The sequence below is a fragment of the Euwallacea fornicatus genome, chromosome 7, assembly GCF_040115645.1.
Source record: "Euwallacea fornicatus isolate EFF26 chromosome 7, ASM4011564v1, whole genome shotgun sequence".
In the NCBI taxonomy this organism is placed as follows: domain Eukaryota; kingdom Metazoa; phylum Arthropoda; class Insecta; order Coleoptera; family Curculionidae; genus Euwallacea; species Euwallacea fornicatus.
Window position 1 is genome coordinate 909,993 of NC_089547.1, and position 18,213 is coordinate 928,205.

At 37.9% G+C, this 18,213-nt stretch overlaps 1 protein-coding gene across 3 annotated transcripts in view; it reads left to right on the top strand.

Moving 5' to 3' along the window:
- The window catches only part of Mrtf (Myocardin-related transcription factor), a 48,309-nt gene that overhangs the window by 20,610 nt on the left and 9,486 nt on the right, over positions 1–18,213 (top strand). The window lies entirely within an intron of this gene.

An 18,213-nucleotide genomic window follows, 5' to 3' on the forward strand; every position in this document is an offset into this window, starting at 1 on the left:
TTTATTTTCTGCCACTTCTGTGTTCCACAGTCAAAAATGTAAATATCGTTGATAAGGTTAACAAGAGGGTGACAACAACGGTATCAGTCAGTATGTAACGGACGCCTGTAACGGTAATTAACTTATCGCTAATGTCGAAAATGTGTCAAATTAAAATTGACGCGTGTTGCAATAAGTGGCTTAAAAAACTATGTGTTATGTACAATACGTTGACCCCATGTAGAATGCTCGCTTAACAAAAGAGGTCTAAGGGAGCCATATCTGGAGGTCTTGACGCCCTGTGCAATGGTCTGTTTTAGTCATTTTGACCTACACAAAGAATAAACATAGGAATTTTGGCAAAAAAACGATGCTTAACATTGAAGTTATGAAGCGTCAGTGATAGAACAGGGCTGCAACAACATATGTAATTCAATATGAATTTCATAATCTAATCTATAAGATTATAAAAGAGTTTTTTTCCTATGCATTGAGAATTGAGCGAAGTTTCAGTAGTTAATTAAAAAAATCCGGAATGTGGTTTAAGAAAATCAAGATGTTTAATACACAAAGTCAGAAAAAAATATAAAATTTTTTTATAAAATTTCGGTTTTTCCCAATGTTTCACAGTAAAAAATTTCAAATTTTAAAACAGCGTTTTTTCGCACTTCAGAATTCTCTCCGTTTTTCTTTGGTTTTGTGCGTTTTTAATTTAACGCCGCTATAAAAAATCAAAAAACATAAAGCAAAATTCCAACAGCCCCGAAAATTGAGTTTTCCGTCGTGAACAGAATTTTGAACGGACGGAACGGCATGCACCGTCCCCTTGGAAAATGGAGAATGGCCATCAGCCGAGGCCACGTAATGTTATTAACAGGACCTTATAAATTCCAGAGGCGTTTTTCGAATAATAATTTTTCACAACTTATTCAAAGTGGTGCCTGACTTTAAACTCGTTTTTAAGGCGCAGGAAATTGCTGGAAAATGCAGTCATAAATCGCTCGTATTAACTCTCTGTACTTGGCAAATTACAAAGCTGTATTAAATGACACATTTTGACGCCTATTAAACCCAATTCATGTGACGTCAACTTCTACTCGCAGCTAATTTTTATAGAAACTTTGTAATAGAGCCGGATTATCGATCAGATTCTTGGTATCTATAGAAACTAGCTTTGTGTTAAGAGTTAACGACACTTTAATAATTAATTCCAAACAGTGAATAGCAGAATTCATGGTCTATTACTCATGAGTTGGATCACATTTTCGAAAACAGGTTTTCACTAAGTCGAACAATTATTGCGAAATTTTTGTGAATGTTTACGCTAATAATGATTTGAAAGGCATCTGGTCTCCCATAGCTTCACACTTTATTTTATTTTTATTCCCGCGTTTTCAAACATTACACGAAAAAATCGTCGGTGTCAAGATAATCTTTTGCAATTGACGATCAAAATTATTAGAAAAATTGAGTAATTTTTCGCAGGTTCATTCCATCCATCAAATAAATATCACTTATCAATAATCTTTAAGCGGCAACGGCTGCAGTACGCGCTGATTATTGAGTGGCGCCTGACTTGACTGTCTAAGGGGTGTTGCCAATTATCGTCTATCCTGTATCTTCTTTCAATAAAAAGATGAAATATCGCCAACACGGTCGGCTCTTAGAACAAAAAAAAAACAAAATGAAATTGTACTCAATATTTCAAAATTTGGCTCAACAGAAAAATTGAACATTCTTATTGAGAAATTGCGGTTATGCGTTTTTTCGCATTTGTTTAAGTTACGCACCGCTCTCGAAAAAGTAAAAATGAAAAAGTTGAAATTTCCCTTTTGAATTCTGACAGTTAACAAGTCCGCTGACTGGTGACACCTGCCAGACGTCAAGGCGACGTCGCCGCCGTTCATTATTTTGGTTTTTCTTTGACGTGCCCCGTGCACGTAATCGCGCTTTTAAGTTGATTTTTCTATTGTTAACTAATAATGGTGCCGGGTGTTTACGTTGCATCTTCAGACTTTTAGGCTAAATGTTCCGATTTATAAATCTACAAGGTAATTTTTCTCGCGGATAATTGTAGCGCAACTGGTAACGACGCATTATATCTCGACGAGAGGCAATTTATCCACCCGAATGTGGGTAATTTCTTTGAGTGATTGCTTTTTATCCTTGTGGCACGCGCATCTAAGAGTACTGAGCTGTTATGCGCCGTAAGAAATATATCTCCGTCATCTCATTCATTCGGGGCGAATTTTCGTAATTTCGGAGCCGAAAACAAGTTACAAAATCGGGCGGCGATTAATGGCCCGTTATTTCAGATGGATTTCGAAAAAGAGACGTGTTTATACCGGATGACTCCTTTTGCCCGGCCCGTCCCGAAAGTGTGTCAGTAAACTACGCTGAACTCACTCCAGAAACGTGTACACACGCGACGACCAAAACATTTATTTTCGCGCCATTAGTCGTCATCTGCCTCTTATTAATGGTCCCGGTCGATTAACGAATGTTTTTCGTATTCCAGTTTTGAATCGTCTGTGCTGCGTTCCCCGATTGAGAAAACTCAAAAGTACTCAGATGAGTTAAAGATAGCAGCACGTCCGGTTTATGTCTGAAAATGCCATATTTTACTTTAACACGCTCAATATTTTTTTTCAATTCTGCTTTGAATTCTAAGTCGACTTCAGTTAGATTTTTCCCATCTACGGGGTTACTGGTAGTTGGGGGCATTCCTTTGGGAAATGATGGGGCATGAGGTATCGAGTAAATTGAACCCACATATGCATATTCTAAAACTCATCGGATTTTGAGTTATTTCAATTTTTTTTTAATCGGAGTTCTGATGATTACAGAGTAATTTTTCAAGTAAACCCATTTGGATTTTTTAATTTTTGCCACTCGATCACTTGTCCGACATTGTGATCTTCCGTAAGGAGCGAAGTGTGGCAGGAAGCATTTGGTTGGTGTGCAGATTTAGTAATTATTTAAATTTAAGTGAAATTGTTCATATAAATCATTTAGAATGTTTTGTTTTGGGGCCGCAAACGATTTGTTGAGCATATAATACCTCATTGCATAGCTATTGACATGAGGAAGTTTTTAGACGAATTTGAACGCATGTTACTTTGAACATTTTTTGAAAACTGCTCAGAAGAAGTCGGAGTAGATGATCTTCGAAAGTTATTTTGTGAAAGTTCTCATCCAAAATCTTTACATTATGGAAATGTTTCGTTCCCTACGGAAGATCTCAATGTTAGACCGGTGTGCGAGAAGTGAAAGTAAAAAAAACTAAAAAAAGGTTTCCTGAAAAATTACTAAGAAAATCTAGTGAGTTTTGAAGTATGCACAAATGGGTTCAATTTACTCCTTACCTCAAGTCCTATCACCTCCCCAAAGGAATATGGCGAAGTACCAGTAACCATGCATAGGCTTTGCAGTGTTCTCGATATTTGGAGTTGAAAAAAAAATTTGAGTACTAAACGTAAGGTATTTAAAGTTCAGAAAACTCACTTTTTTTATACAATTTACCCAAAGCAAGTTGTAAAATGTAACTTTGCTGTAAAGTTAGAGTTTTACTGCTGTGGCATTAAAGTTTTTTAATCGCTGTAAATTTAATAGATGCGAGGCAATAAAGTTTTTTATTGCCGACTGTTTTTTTCAAAACTATCAAATTTAATAAACTTGAAAGTCGTCGTTATACCCAAATTTACATGTATACAGCAAGCACAAGGCGAAATTCCTCTTCTGAACGTTTTTGATTACCCCGTTGATTGAGTAAACATAGTTACGATCATCGTTCATAAATTACATGCTTGAACTACATATTTTATTAAAAATTATAGATTGGCAAATTTCCTATAAAGTTATTCAGTCATTTCCATTGATTCAGGTTAACATCAACATGTTGACGTTCGATAAATTGAATCTTCTAGTTCAGTGACATGTCGTGAGTTTTTCCCTCATATGGTACTCATTGTTTCCAGTAATTAGGATTAACATAGACTTCGCTGTTCATGGAACAGTATTGGTTAACAGGGCATCTGGCACTTGTCTTTAATGTTAAATTTTTTCTGCATTTACCTCATTTAATTGAACAAAATAGAAATGTTTGCTCCATTCCTCTTCAGGATTATAGTGTACCACCGTGTCTAGTATCATTGTTAACCGGAGCGTTAACCTGAATTAACCGATTGACACCTTTGGTATACGTAGTTTATCTGATTTGTTTCTGTTAATTTCAAGGGGATAAAGGTACGTTTTAAAAAGATATAAAATGCGATTCTACGCTAATCTGTGTCAGAGGTAATTAAAGACAAGGGGACGGCTGTGAATCATCTTAGTGGAGAATGTAGAACACCAATGTGGGGTGAGATTTTTTATTTGCCCTTCTATTGTTATTAGGTTAATTAGAGTAACAAGAGGCCTTCGAGAATGGTGTTTATGAGGCGCGCGTATAGCAGCTAAAATGATCGTCATTATTTTGTTAATAATATTAACATAAGAACGAGGTTTAGATTTCACCCAAAATTTTTACTTTGCTGTATTCTGATTATTTCAAGTCAACAGAGAGATGCCCCTTCCTAGTCATTATTTTTAAGGCCGTTATTCCATCGAACTAGGTTAATTGAATTGAAAACTCATCGTGTAGTATAGTATGCTAATTGAGATATACCTTTTTTCTATCATTTCATGGGTCTCAGACTTTTCATATTTTTCAAGTTTCGTTCCACCTTTACTTTAAATAATTTACAAAAAAATTGTCGCCAGATCATATTCATGCAGTTATGTTCCTTTATGTGAAAAATCAGGAACGCAGTCATATTTCGGGTGTCTTCATTAACGAGGGAGAAAATGTGGAAACGTTTCCAGTTGAGTTTTCGCGCTAAATACGTCGGCTTGATTGTCAAGTTAAGGTCCAATTTATGACCTGCAACGTTATAAATTCATTCTTAAGCGCAATTTATTACCCAAGGAGCATCCTTTTTATAAACCGACGAACACGCACTAAATCCGCCCTAAATAAGAAAAGTTCAGGTTTCTAATCTCGCAAACGGACTATACACCTTAAATAATAACACGAAACTCTTAGGCTGATCCGTTTAGATAGACGGCCCGAAGGGCCAAATCCCTTAAGACGTATTCCGCAGGCATCCGTTGAAAAGTTAAGGGCGACAGTTGCAGCGATTTCCGAAAGGCAGACATGCTTTAAGAGCAATTTAGATATTCTAACGAGCAGAAGAAGGGCGAAAAAGGGCAAAGGTCCCGGATTGTTATCGTGCTCAAACGTGGCTAAGACTTGAAGCTGTAATTTAATTCAAGTAGCAAAGTGTGTTTCATGACATTTTTTCAAAAAGGATTACAAAAAAAGCATTTATTTGCATTATTGTATGCTTTGGCAACATTGCTCATCCTTTGTGATCAACAGCAATAACTGCGGCGTTGCTGTCTTTATCAGGAAATCGTGAGTTTGACGGAAGATTACGTGGTCTAAATGGCGATAACAAATTACATCTGACATTAAACACACGACGTTACCAGTGTTTTGATTTCTTAGTCTCTACCCCCCATTTGAAAGAGCTTCATCAGGAAGGGCAAAATTCAATTCATACGAATCTTCTTTTCACGAATGGGGCTGCTATTCATCTCTCTCGCCTGATTAAAATCCGATTCAACTTTCGCACAACAGGTGAACATTACGCTTTGATTCACTCCTCCCCGACACTTTTCGTTTTTTGTTTACTTGTTTACTTTCCGTTGCTTATACACAGAATTTGACGGGTAATTTGTCTCGATTTGTTATATGCGGCGCGTGTGCAAGACGCAGGCAACAATATTTCATCTTTCGCCCTAATATTGTCGGAGGCGCAATAACTCACTTATCCAATCTGTTTATTTTGTAACCGATGCGAGGATAGCGATTAACAATAGTTAGTTAAGGCCCTAAATCGATGCTTAAACGCGGAATTGAGTTTAATAGTGTTCTATAGGGTCGGCGAATTACCAGCTTGCGCTGTTCACAGGAATACTGTAATTTAATAAGGGCAGGATAGACTTAAGGGGTGTTTCGCCCCAAACAAACCTCCCAATAGCCTCCTAGCGTATACATTCAAATCTATTTAAAAAATGACAACACATCTCAGTCAGTTGTCACGATCAATGTGTCACGTTTATGACAGCGAAACTACCACATTCATTTGTTACGTCGCGTTAATGCGTCACCTGTCAATAGACCGATATCTGACGTTGTCAATGTCATGTGCTTACGGACGTAAATATGGTGTAGTGTACATATTGTGGTCCTGTTTTCGAGCCGTCGTCAGAATGGAAAAGTCGATAACGGAGTATGGTCCAGTGTTATTTCTTATAAATAGGAACTAAAATGATATGTAGATATTAGGTACTAAAAATTAAACAGGAGCAAGAAGTAAAAGCCAGACTATTTCAACGTTCAAACTTCAATAGACAGACATGTTAACAAATATATCAATGTCAAACCGACAGCGGAAGCCGCGTAAAGTGCGCGAAAGTTAACTTTATTTTGGGTTTTCTGCGTCTAACCCGGTAATTAATAGCGTTACTTTCAAATTTCCAACGTGGCGAATTTCAACCAATGATACTCTCTGATTTCTATAGCGCTGTCAAGTACGTCGTAAATTTTTGAGTTCGTGGGGACATGGCTTCAAGCAAACTTATCCGAAGTCTTTATGCGTACGCATGCAACGTCCTCGATGAAAATGGGTTCCCATCAGCTATCATTCGTCTCTACGATCTTCACCATTCGCAAATATTTGTCAAGACTAGCCCAAAGAAATTTATTTCTCCGTTTTCTCATAATAATTATTCTCTAACGTAGAGGGTGGACCGCAAAAATGCGACTGCCACTATCGAGGACGCCGCTGCATTCTTTCGTTTCTTTGCGGTGACACGCCAGTTGTCAACCCTCCGACACTTCCGATGTTGCCAACGTTCCGAGAATTGCCGAAAGTGCGGTTGCACGGGCTATGCGAGCCATTTTGGACTGGGTAACAGCCTTGACATTTGTTTAGTATGTTTGGTATACTCGTGCGCTTAAAGATAGCGATAACGGGCGCCCCTCTAAATGAAATCTGATTGCGTAACATCCAGGAATCGTTTGGACTATTCAATGGAGCAATTTCCGGGCGCGTTAAACTATTACTGCTGATGTGAGCGCACTTTTAATCTACGGACGCAATTTATTTTCTAATTTAGTTCTGTGTGTACACCGTCAACACGGCGAATGACAATTTAAAAATACCGCACAAGATTGGAAATGGGGCGCGGCACACCGATCGATACCTGCAGAAATAATCGAAGGTCGACTAATTCCGTACCCATGTCAGATGAGTCAAGTTCAAAAGAAAATAGATTCCGTGAGCTTGATTTATCTTGCAACGCCGCATTGGACAATATGCGATTTGTATGGGCAGGTTATTGGCAACGTAGCGCCTTTCTTTTGTTTCGTCAGAGGTGTCCTTCGTCAAAGACGCGAATCTTCAAGATGTAATGCGAAGTTTTTTTTTTCCTTCCCTGCAGCTGTCATATTTCGAATACATTGTTGTCATGTCTCCTTAACAGCAGAAGTAGTTTGACCATTATAGCAGTGACCCGATCACGGTTATTCGGATTCTGAACACATACGCAGGACACGAGGGGAAAGACGCGAAGAATGGGCTCACTCTTCGTAAATTTTGGTAGAAGAAATTTCGACTGCGTTTAGATTTATTGGCAGTACTGTTTGCTTCTTCTTGTTTCATCTAAGCTGTCAAATTTTATGAGCCGGTGTTGTCATGACCGTTAATAAAAAAACTGGATTATTTACCGAAGCAGGACGATGGATAAAAATATGAATGATGCCGGTACCACTCTCACTATTCCTATCGAAAGTTAAACTGGACCACAGTTTGCGGAATTAAATTAACATCGATTCAACTCGCCACTCCGTTCTTTTGTTTCGTGAGGACTGTCAAGTTTGTGATATTGGACAAACTTGACAGTCCTTGAGAAATAAGTAATAAATGTGTATACAGGGTCTTTCAATAGTGCCTCAAAGTTCCTGAGTTTCTATATCAATAAAGTGAGCAATTTTTTACTTCTGCGAAATTGCACAGCTCATAAAGATCTGTTTCCAGAAGTTATTTTCTAATGTACAGGGCGACCCTAAAAAGTGTAACAATATCGTTATTTTCTTCGTTTACTTCGTTATTTTAAAAGAAACCCCCCAATTTTTTGTTATTTTCTTATTTCTCATTAGATTTGAAGACCAGTTTATGTAGGGTGCCATTATCTTTGGAATTTATTGTTTCCGGGTTATTCGGAAAGTTTTGAAAATGGTGGCAGCTGCAAAGTTCCGCGGAAATCGGTATCGTGCGCTAACTGCTGCGAATTTCGGAATCAGTCTTTTGGGGCTCAAAGAAGACCTAATAAACTACTTTTTTATATTTAGACGTATTTTAATTAAAAAAAAAATTGTCCTCCAAAACCGCCGAAATAGGCCTCCGAAGTGGCAGGTCTTCAATCCTCAATAATTTTTTTATTTAAGATGGAATGCCCCAATTTTTTCGACGGCATCGTATTCAGAATTCAGAAATCTACAACTTTTGTTAACGCTACTCTATCCCTAGGCCCAACCATTTCTGAATCACAGAAAATTGCCCGTTTTTGGCTTCTAAATGTTTGGATAGTTTTATCGCCTTCCTTTTGACAGTTTTTGTTCTTTCCTGTTTCTCATAGTTGAGACTTCCAGTTTGCAGAAATCGTTCAATTAATCTACCAAAGCTGATGGCTTCTGGATGGCGTTTCTCAGAAAACCGAGCAGCACAAATTGAACTGGTCAGAAAAATAATTTTTCACTTTCTCCCAAAACAAAACTTCAACTATCAATCACCTCTTCGTTTGAAAAATGGGGAAGATGGTTAGAAGTTATGAAAAATGCCATTTTAATATTTCCAAACTAACGATTTTTATGACTATCAAAACATTTAGAACGCAGAAAGGGGCAATTTTCGTGAACATGGAAATGACTGGGTTTAGGAATAGGGTAATCTTAAGAAAATTGTAGATTTTTTTAATTCTGAACACGATGCGATAGAAGAAATTGGGGCATTCCATTTGAAATAAGTAAATTACCAGGTCTATCGGTATGAAATGAGCGCTATTTTGTTAAAATAAAACACCAATTTTAACAAGGAAAGAAAAAATATATATATTCAAAATATTGACCATTGCTTTCTACACATTTTGATCCCCTTTCTGGCAATTTATGGATACCACGCCAATAGAAATATGCCTCTTTGGCATCAAACCAATTAGATACCCAATTTTCTACTTCTTCGTAGGAATCGAAGTGCTGCTCAGCCAATGCGTGTCCCATCGATGAAAACAAATGGTAGTCCGAAGGAGCCAAGTCTGGTGAATACGGCGGATGGGGTAGCAACTCCCAGCCAAGTGTTTTGATGGTATCCTGAACTGGTGTTGCTTTGTGTGCAGGTGCGTTTTCATGGGGCAAAATTACCTTTCCGTGTCTTCTGGCCCATTTTGATCGTTTTTCGAAAAATGCATTGTTTAAATTAATCAATTGTTGTCGGTAGCGAACAGTATTAGCGGTTTCACCAGGTTTTAAAAGATCGTGGTGCACCACACCTTTCTGATCTTACCAAACACACAGCATTGGCTTCTTGCCGAATCGATCAGGTTTTGCAGTCGATGTTGATGGTTGTCCCGAATCAACCCATGATTTTTTCCATTTAGGATCTTGAAAATAAATCAATTTTTCATCTCCAGTAAGAACTGATTTTCATTCGTGCCTTTGAAGCAAAATTTCACAGGTGTTTTTTCGGTTCTCCATCTGTCTTTCATTCAACTGATGCGGCACCCATTTTCCACACTTTTGGATCTTTCCCATAGCTTTTAAACGATCAGAAATTGTTTGTTGTGCAACATTTAACATTTCTGCCATTTGCTTTTGACCTAAAGTATCATCTTCATCCAATATTGATTGCAGTTCGGCGTCTTCAAATTTTTTTGGTGGTCTGCCACGTTCTTCAATTTGCACATCAAAATTGTTATTTCTGAATCTTTGAAGCCATCTTTTGCATGTTGCTTCTGATAAAGCATAATCACCATGTGCCTCGACAAGTATTCGATGCGACTCTGCAGCACTTTTCTTCAAATGAAAGCAAAAAATTACTGCTTTCCGCAAATCATCATTTTGTGGTACAAAATTCGACATTTTTGGCTCAATGAAATAATATATTGTTATTTGTTCAAGGACTTAATTTGTACTAAATGTGTTTGTCAGTTTGCATATCAACCAAGCAAACAAAAAAAAGGTTTGTTACAACAAATGCCCTATATCGAGACATTTATATCCTGATGCTCACTTCATACCGGTATACCTGGTATTGAGATTTGAGATTATGCAACTTCGGACTCTTTTTTTAATTAAAACAGGCAGAACGTAGTCCATTGGATCCTCTTTGGGCCTCAGAAGACTGATTCCGAAATTCACAGCGGTTAGCACACAATACCCATTTCTGTGAAATCTTGGAAAATCAATCTTTTCAAATTTTTTAAATTTTTCCAAGTAACTGGGAAACGGTATGTTTTAAAGATAGATTACGTTACATAAACTGGTCTTAAGGTTTCACGAGAAATCTCAAAATAACAAAAAAAATTTAGGGTTCTATTCAAAATAACGACGTTATATATCGCCACATTTCTGAGGGCCACCTTGCACACAATAATTACTGGACATACGTCTTTAGGTGTTGTGTAATCCAGCAGGAGAAAAAAAATTATTTGTATAGAAGGTAAAGAAGTCTGATGCATTATGGCAGGATCCTGTAGGTGAAGGTATTCCTATAATTTGTTAACTTAAGGGTAATAGACGGGTAGGGATGTCTGCGCATTGTCCAGACAAGAACCGTGAAAAACAGGAACGTTTTCTTCTGCTAGTATTGATGAGTTATAGGTTTTTTTCTTTGACTTGACTGGCCAGAACTGAACCAGGTGGGCGTGCCAACAACTGTCCGTCGTCCATGTAAGCCATATACCGGATCAACCTCAATCAAAATGATTAAATGCCTGATCTATTTTAAGTGTGTACTGCGATCAAAATAAGTTTGAAACTATTATTTTCAGGTGGGTCCAGTAAATACGTTGGCATAGCTGACCGTTACAAATAAGCTAGATTCAAAGGCCAAATATTCATGTCGGCGTAAAGACCTTAATTCGAAATTGTCTTGGACGTTCGTGTTTTTTCTTTGATAGAACAAGAAGGACCTTTTTAATTGATTTTACATCAGCTTTTCTTTTAGGGTTTCAGGCACCGGTTTGCCGCGTGGGACTAAGGTCGCGCGTTTTAATTGAACCCAGCTTTAATTAATCAACCCCCCTCCCCAACAGGGGCAATTAAACCTTTTTGCCCTAGTTCGACGAGGCATTTGTTGTGCTTAGCTAATGAGCCGTTTTGGGGATTATAAACCCCTTTTGCGTGCTACCGCTACGAGATATTAGTTTACCTTAATCGCTGCTTTCTCTACCGGGGCATGTCAACGAATTCGCTTTAGATCTAGATAAACTGTCGTAGATGCATCCCTAGGCGCGCACTACCAGCGGAAATTGTGCCCCGTCCCTGGGCTTATAACCCTTTATTTAAACTGGCCTGGTGAGCAAAGCAGCATTGGGTGGAAAAGAGGAATAAGAATTATGACCTTGAATGTTAGCCGCGTTCAGTAGAGCAAATCGCTACGAAAGCGCTGAAAAAATTGTGTCCAATGCACAATATGTTCCAATTACTACTAAAGCGATAAATATCGCTCATGTGTCCGTATATTGCTACGATACTGAAAGACACTATTGTACAACTTGAAATAACACTTGAATGATTCGAGCGTTCTATAAGCGAATTAGAGAGGCGTCTAGTTGAACGAAAGGTCATTGTCCAAACCAAATAGGGGATAGTGCACACAGTGGTCTGCCAAGGAATGGGTCCAGTGCATCATAAAGCACACAAACATGTTTCAAAGGCTTCCCACTTATTAATGAGCTTTCTCACAGTCATTGTTTTTTCACTGCAAACTTTGCTTTGCACGCGACCTTCTAGTATGCGCCAAAATGCACAAATGGTGTCCTAGTAGTGGGCAAAACAAAGAGATAAATACGAGAATTGTATAAAAACAAGCTACTCCATATTGGCCCTTCTGAGTTATGAAAAGGAGGTATCTGCTTTCATTGTATAACTAGTTACTAAATGAAACTCATTTAATCGCTGGTTTCTTGATTTTCGGTACCCGTTGAAGCAACAATCGAAATTGCACAAAAAATTAAAAAATTATATAATGTTACGTTTTGTTAAAATTCTAGGGTGCCTATTTTTATGCATTTGTATATAAAATTACAATATTAAGAGGTTTCATTATGGTTCCATGGTTATTTTACCATTTTTTCGGCAATCGCATGGTTAAATTTCGATACTCTTCTGACGACATCATCGTGTGCCGAAACTGTCACTGATTGCGAAATTGAAAAATTATTTTCTTGCAAATTTGGTAAGTGAAATTTTTAAGGTGAGTTTTGTGCGTCTCATCTGATCCAATCTCAAGACCATGCTCATTCGCCATTGAAAAAATTGTTGCTTCTTTCTTGACAATGGTGAAAGCGAAATTTGCCACTTTTATCTCACGAACCATTGCCATGATTATAGTTATTTTGTTGAATAACGAAATACTACTTATTTCTACTTTTATGTTTTATATTTTAAAATAAATCCGTGTTTATAATTGTCCTATAAAAATTTACGCTTGTCTATACTCCTGATGGCTTACATTGCATAGTAAACTCAGGAATTGTCACTTCTGATTGTCGAGTTCAATCATAAGGTTGCTTTTTGTTGAGTTTATAAAATTAACGATTAGTGGACTTTGGAAGATTATCCACGAACGCTACAGCTTGACCGTACGTGAAACGGATTGATGTAGCCAAACTTCCCTTAGTTCTGATTAGAACTTGGAGATGTGATCACCATCTTATACAAAAATAAAAAACGAAGGCATATCGAATTAAAAAGCAGCTTTTATGTACCTGAGACAATAAAATGGACTCAATTCAGAGACGCTAAAGGTCCCAAATAGGGGCGTTCAGCAGTCGGTAATGAGACCCTCATTAAATTATTTATTCTTAAGTGGAAAATAAAGGCTTTTTGCGCGCTGGAGTTTTTCTGAAAACGATGTCGAATTAATTGCACAAAGCTCGTTACGAGAAAACGATTCCAATGGAAATTTGAAATTAACAACCAATTAATTTAGAGAATGATGCGAGAAGCACACAACATATTCGTTTTGGGCCTCGGGTTTGTGCCGAGACAGCCAATTAACGTCTCCCTTTGGCAATTTATGTGACAACTAATTCAAGAAGTTTCTGCGGATACTTACTCCTACTACAGTCTGAAAACTCGTAGCGCTATTAATTCGTAACGTAACAAGGAAACAAGAGGGTCGTTACGTAAAACACATTTATTAAAATTTTCCCGGAAAGGGCCATTTGCTCGGAAGCATTCACGAGAAAATTTCCAATCGAACCTTTCAACAACAAACGCACTTGAAATCGCTTCAATCGGCTATTACCTATTACGAAACGTGTAATATTTTGCAGCTGCCGCTTTGATAACCAAAATAAACATTTATTTCAAGTACGGCTCGAATGGCGCATACAGTACCGCCGAGTTTATGGTATACTTAGGAGCTATTTTCGGTATGCGTGCCTGGTGTTTAAACTAAGAGAAACCAAATGAATAGTCGAAAACCACCCTGAAAACCAAGCAGCGGCAACAGCGTTTCGACAAATGACACATTAGTCACGCGTGGGCTGTCACGCAAGAGCTGTCAAAACAAAAGAACGCTGCAGCGTTGTCGTTTAACGAGATTGGTGATGAAAAGATTTTCCTGGCTATTTTTTTGGTGTTTTCCGGTGACAACTTAACGTGTAGGTTCTTGCTTGAATTTAAATTTTAGATGAGAGAAAATAGAGGAGGTAACGAAACTCTCGGCACCCTAAAAGGTATTTGCGGGGGCCATCGCTATTGCCCACAGAAATCTCATATATTTTGAAAATGTCGCTTGGAATCTTATAAGAGGCAGGTCCAGTCTTTATTACTTATAGTAGAAAAATGTAAAAAAGGTCTCACTCACGGAGATGCACTCGTTTGCAGCTCTGCGCAACATTTCGCCCTCGTGAGTTAAGAGTAACTCTCTTCGCTCTTCGGGTTTAGATCTCTATTATCATCAAAGATTGTTCGAGTGAATATTTTTACCCATTAATAAACTGATTTTTGTTTCAGCTCTCACTCGCCTTGAAGTCCAAAGATTTTGGAAACAAGTTGAAACATCGTTGAACATTAAACTAATTTACGACTTTATTTTCAATCCATGTACCGTCATTCTTTTCAACAAACACTTATTTAACAGTTGTCATGCTATTTTTTTCATCACTAGCTTTACATTGAATGATCGTGAAGTGTGGTTTCTCGCATTTTTTTCAAAAAGAGTTTAAAAGCAGGTTAATAATGATATGCATAAAGGTGATTAGTTTCCTAGGGAGCTAATTGAGAGTAAAATCGTGATCATTCCCATTTTTGTTTTATTATGGTTGCCGTGAATATGACTGTGAGTAAAACGAATCATCACAGCTAATATTTGTTGCAATCATATGACTTGTCATTAAATTTGGTGGTGCAGAAAAATTTCACTACAGCTCGATTGTGAAATACTTTTGGTTCTCAAATCTCAGTTCCCTCAACGCCGTTCACACAGAACTTTTTTCTGCCCAGAACGTTGCTCCGTGTCAATTTCCGACAATGAATCAAAACAAGTGGATTCTGGAAAAAAATAAATTGTTCACAAGTGCATTTACTCTCATTTGAAGAAACCAGGACAATAAACAGAATTACGACGACGGAAATAATCCGAACAGGCGCTTAGACTGATCGCGTTGGAGACAAATTGTGATTCCACCAGGTGCCAAGATCAGTTCCAAACCATTTAGCTTTTAATTTGTGACCGTCTCCTAGCAATTTCCCGGGAATTGTCGTGTTCTCCATTATTTCTTCTCCTCCAAATCTGATTTCCCATTATTAGGGAAATTTTTCAGTGTGGTGCAACGCCGTCGCGAGCGGAGGTCCGAGCGATGGAGCTATCACCGTTTCCCTCTGGAAAACGTTGAGAGATTTTCAAACCTTATTTTAAGCACCCCTTTACCGTTACCCATCACTCTATCTACGGCGCTGCCATGTTGTGCATTTTTTCCGCAAATACTCTAATTTAGCAAAAACTGGTGGGTAAGAGGTTCCGGGGCCGTTCGCACAACACCTCTTCGCGGCCTTGCTTCAGTTTTTGACGTACCCGTTCCGACTTCGGCGTTTATATGAGAGTGTGTGTGTGTGTGTGTGTGTAAATGAGTACCCGGCGACCTTCCACATTTCCACTGCGAGTTTCGATTGTTTTGTTCAATTGGAGAAAAAATCCTAGGTGGGCGGGAATGTATCGCGTAGACGCGGTGTTTTCGACAGTTTTCACGCGATTCCTTGTGTTTTCCTTTAGAATATTTAACGACCTTTTGATGTTTCCAGCACCCATGACAAATGGCGCGGGGTTGTTTGTTATTAGTGCGTCGATTGAGGTATGCTTTTGTCTGTAGAATTTCCATAATTTGAAACTACACGTGCATTCAAATAATAACATAAAACTAAATTTATTCAAATGAGTATTGCGTTTCGCTGTCAAATAATTGTAACTCATTGGTGAAACCATTTTGTTGAAGCAATATTTAATTAGCCTAGGTTGGGGGAACTTTTGTTTGTTTGGCAGGGGCGCGTTCACAGTCCTCGTCGGGCGTTCGCAAAGTGCTTTAGGCGGGCCTGCTGCTCCACAAAGTAAATTTGCCGAGTTGACTGAATGCATGCACCATACGTTGATTCTTCCAGCTAAAAGGCAATTTCGATGAAATACCCATGAGGCAATTTTTTTACCTTCTCCAGAGATTTTTTTCTATTCAAGGCAATTGCGTTCCTTTTGTTTTTCATTTGGAGTAGGTTCTAAACTCGATTATGAAGGTTTAAATGAATGATTAGTATTTTTTGACACAGCATACTCATTTTTGAAAGTTTGCAACATATTTTCGAATTCCGGAATCTCCTGGACGGGTGCGTGGGAGTCAATTTTAGGCAGAATGCCATATTTTTTCGAAATGCATTGAAAATCGGTAGCATAACTTGCCTTTCTCGTAATTTTTATTAGGCGTGCAGCATAACCGACGATAATAGTACGCTGTAGAGTGCATAAAGTTGTCTTTATGATAGCTAAATGATTACTGATAATTATTTTACATGGTTACTAGTCAAGTAATATTGGAGATTTTAATTCCGGCATGCCTCAACACTTTGACAAATTCATAACACATCTCTGCACTTTTTGACGTCGAAAAATCTCAATTAGTTGTAGCAGTGGTGGCATTCAGGGAATTCACGTTGATTTTACAAACTGCTTTTTGTCGGACAATTTGATTTAACGGTCAAATCGATCGTTTGGAAATCGAAGATTAAAAATTCTAGATTCCAGCGTAATGCGCGGTACACATTTGAACCAGCGTTAAGGCCAAATGCAGCAGCTGCAATGAAGCTCTACGACGCTGCTCTTCCCTGAATGCGCCCACTAATGCATTTATAATAAAAATATTGTGTAATAATTCGTAAACAGGAGTTTTTAAAAGCGTTGCGCCTTACAAAACATTTTGCGACGCGTCCTGTTTCGTAATATGTTGCGCGAAGTTTAAGGATCTTTTTATAGTTTTTAAGAACGGCGGATTTTATGGACTTTCTATGTCATAAAATACTATTTTTAAAGGGCTAAATTCTTTATGTTCGATCATATTAGCTCCACAAATTAAAAAGAGCAGCGTAAGTAATCTTAATGCACAAAGGGCTAGACTCTCCATGTTTTACTTTATTTATCTTGGTTTATAACAGTGATTTTCTGTGGGCGACATATCACTTCATTTGATACGGTATAATGATTTGTTAAATTTTGACCCAAAAAGTCGTTTCGGGCATATTCTTTTAAAAACTCTGTTTAATTTTTTTTTTTCGTATGATGTTTTCGATCGTAAACTGAACGCGGGTGTTAACGTTTTACAGCTTCCTTTGTTAATCTATTAGAAGCAGTCTTAGGAATTTTTAAATATTTGAAATTCTTTACAGTTTCCACCCTTGCTCCTGAGACTCGGTATGATTACACTAGATTTTTTTATGTTTCTTCGAGGTATTCCGAGCGTCTATGGAGACTTTTAGAATTCGGTGGGAACTGTACTTTTTTCGAAAAATTTTTCATACTCCTTTCCTGATCTTGCAGGAATTCCTGCAAGATCTAGGTTGAATTGTTTCAATTCTGCTGAATTTAGTTCTGCATTCACTTGAGATGCCTGGACTCTCACGAAGTGCTATTTTTATTGGATAAAGACTGTGAAACCTGCTGGTGTCTATGTGTGATTAGAATAGTAAACAAAGCGTTTTAGAAACGTCCCTCAAGGTTAATTTTCTCCCAACTATTTTGTTTTTGTAATAGTCACTGTTCCCATTATACAGGAGTATATTTGAAGTGTTGTTGGCTGCCAACAATACATTTACACTTTCTCGTTAAATTAAACCTACATAAAACTCGACAAGGAAATTGACAAGAACACGCGCATCTTGTAAAATCTCAGAAGGTTTGATATTCCAGAAATGGCTCAAGCAGATATTACCACATGGTGCTTTAAATAAATACGACTTCCAGTTTCCCGAGATCTCTTCTAACCTCAACTGACCATCAAAAGTTACTCGGTATACACAGGGTCCCTCCCTGAAGTAATACTCTATTCCCACACGATTCTGGCACCCGATGCAGAACCTTACTTTAAGTCAATAATGTCACATAAACACGTCGGAAAGCAATTAGTTTTTGAAATACGGAGGGTCAAAATTTACGATTTTCTTCGATTGAATCCTTCACTAATGTAAATTACATCTTTTATTGCATGCAAAAATAGCCAGTGAGTTGGTTTTTCAAAGAAATTTATTCGCATAACCGTTGATGCGGTCCTGCTAACTATTGTCGTTTCCCGAAGGCTTAAACCTAGCCGAGTCTCTGTTTCGTAACATGTCCGTCGGTTCGAAATGAGGCATTTTTCTGG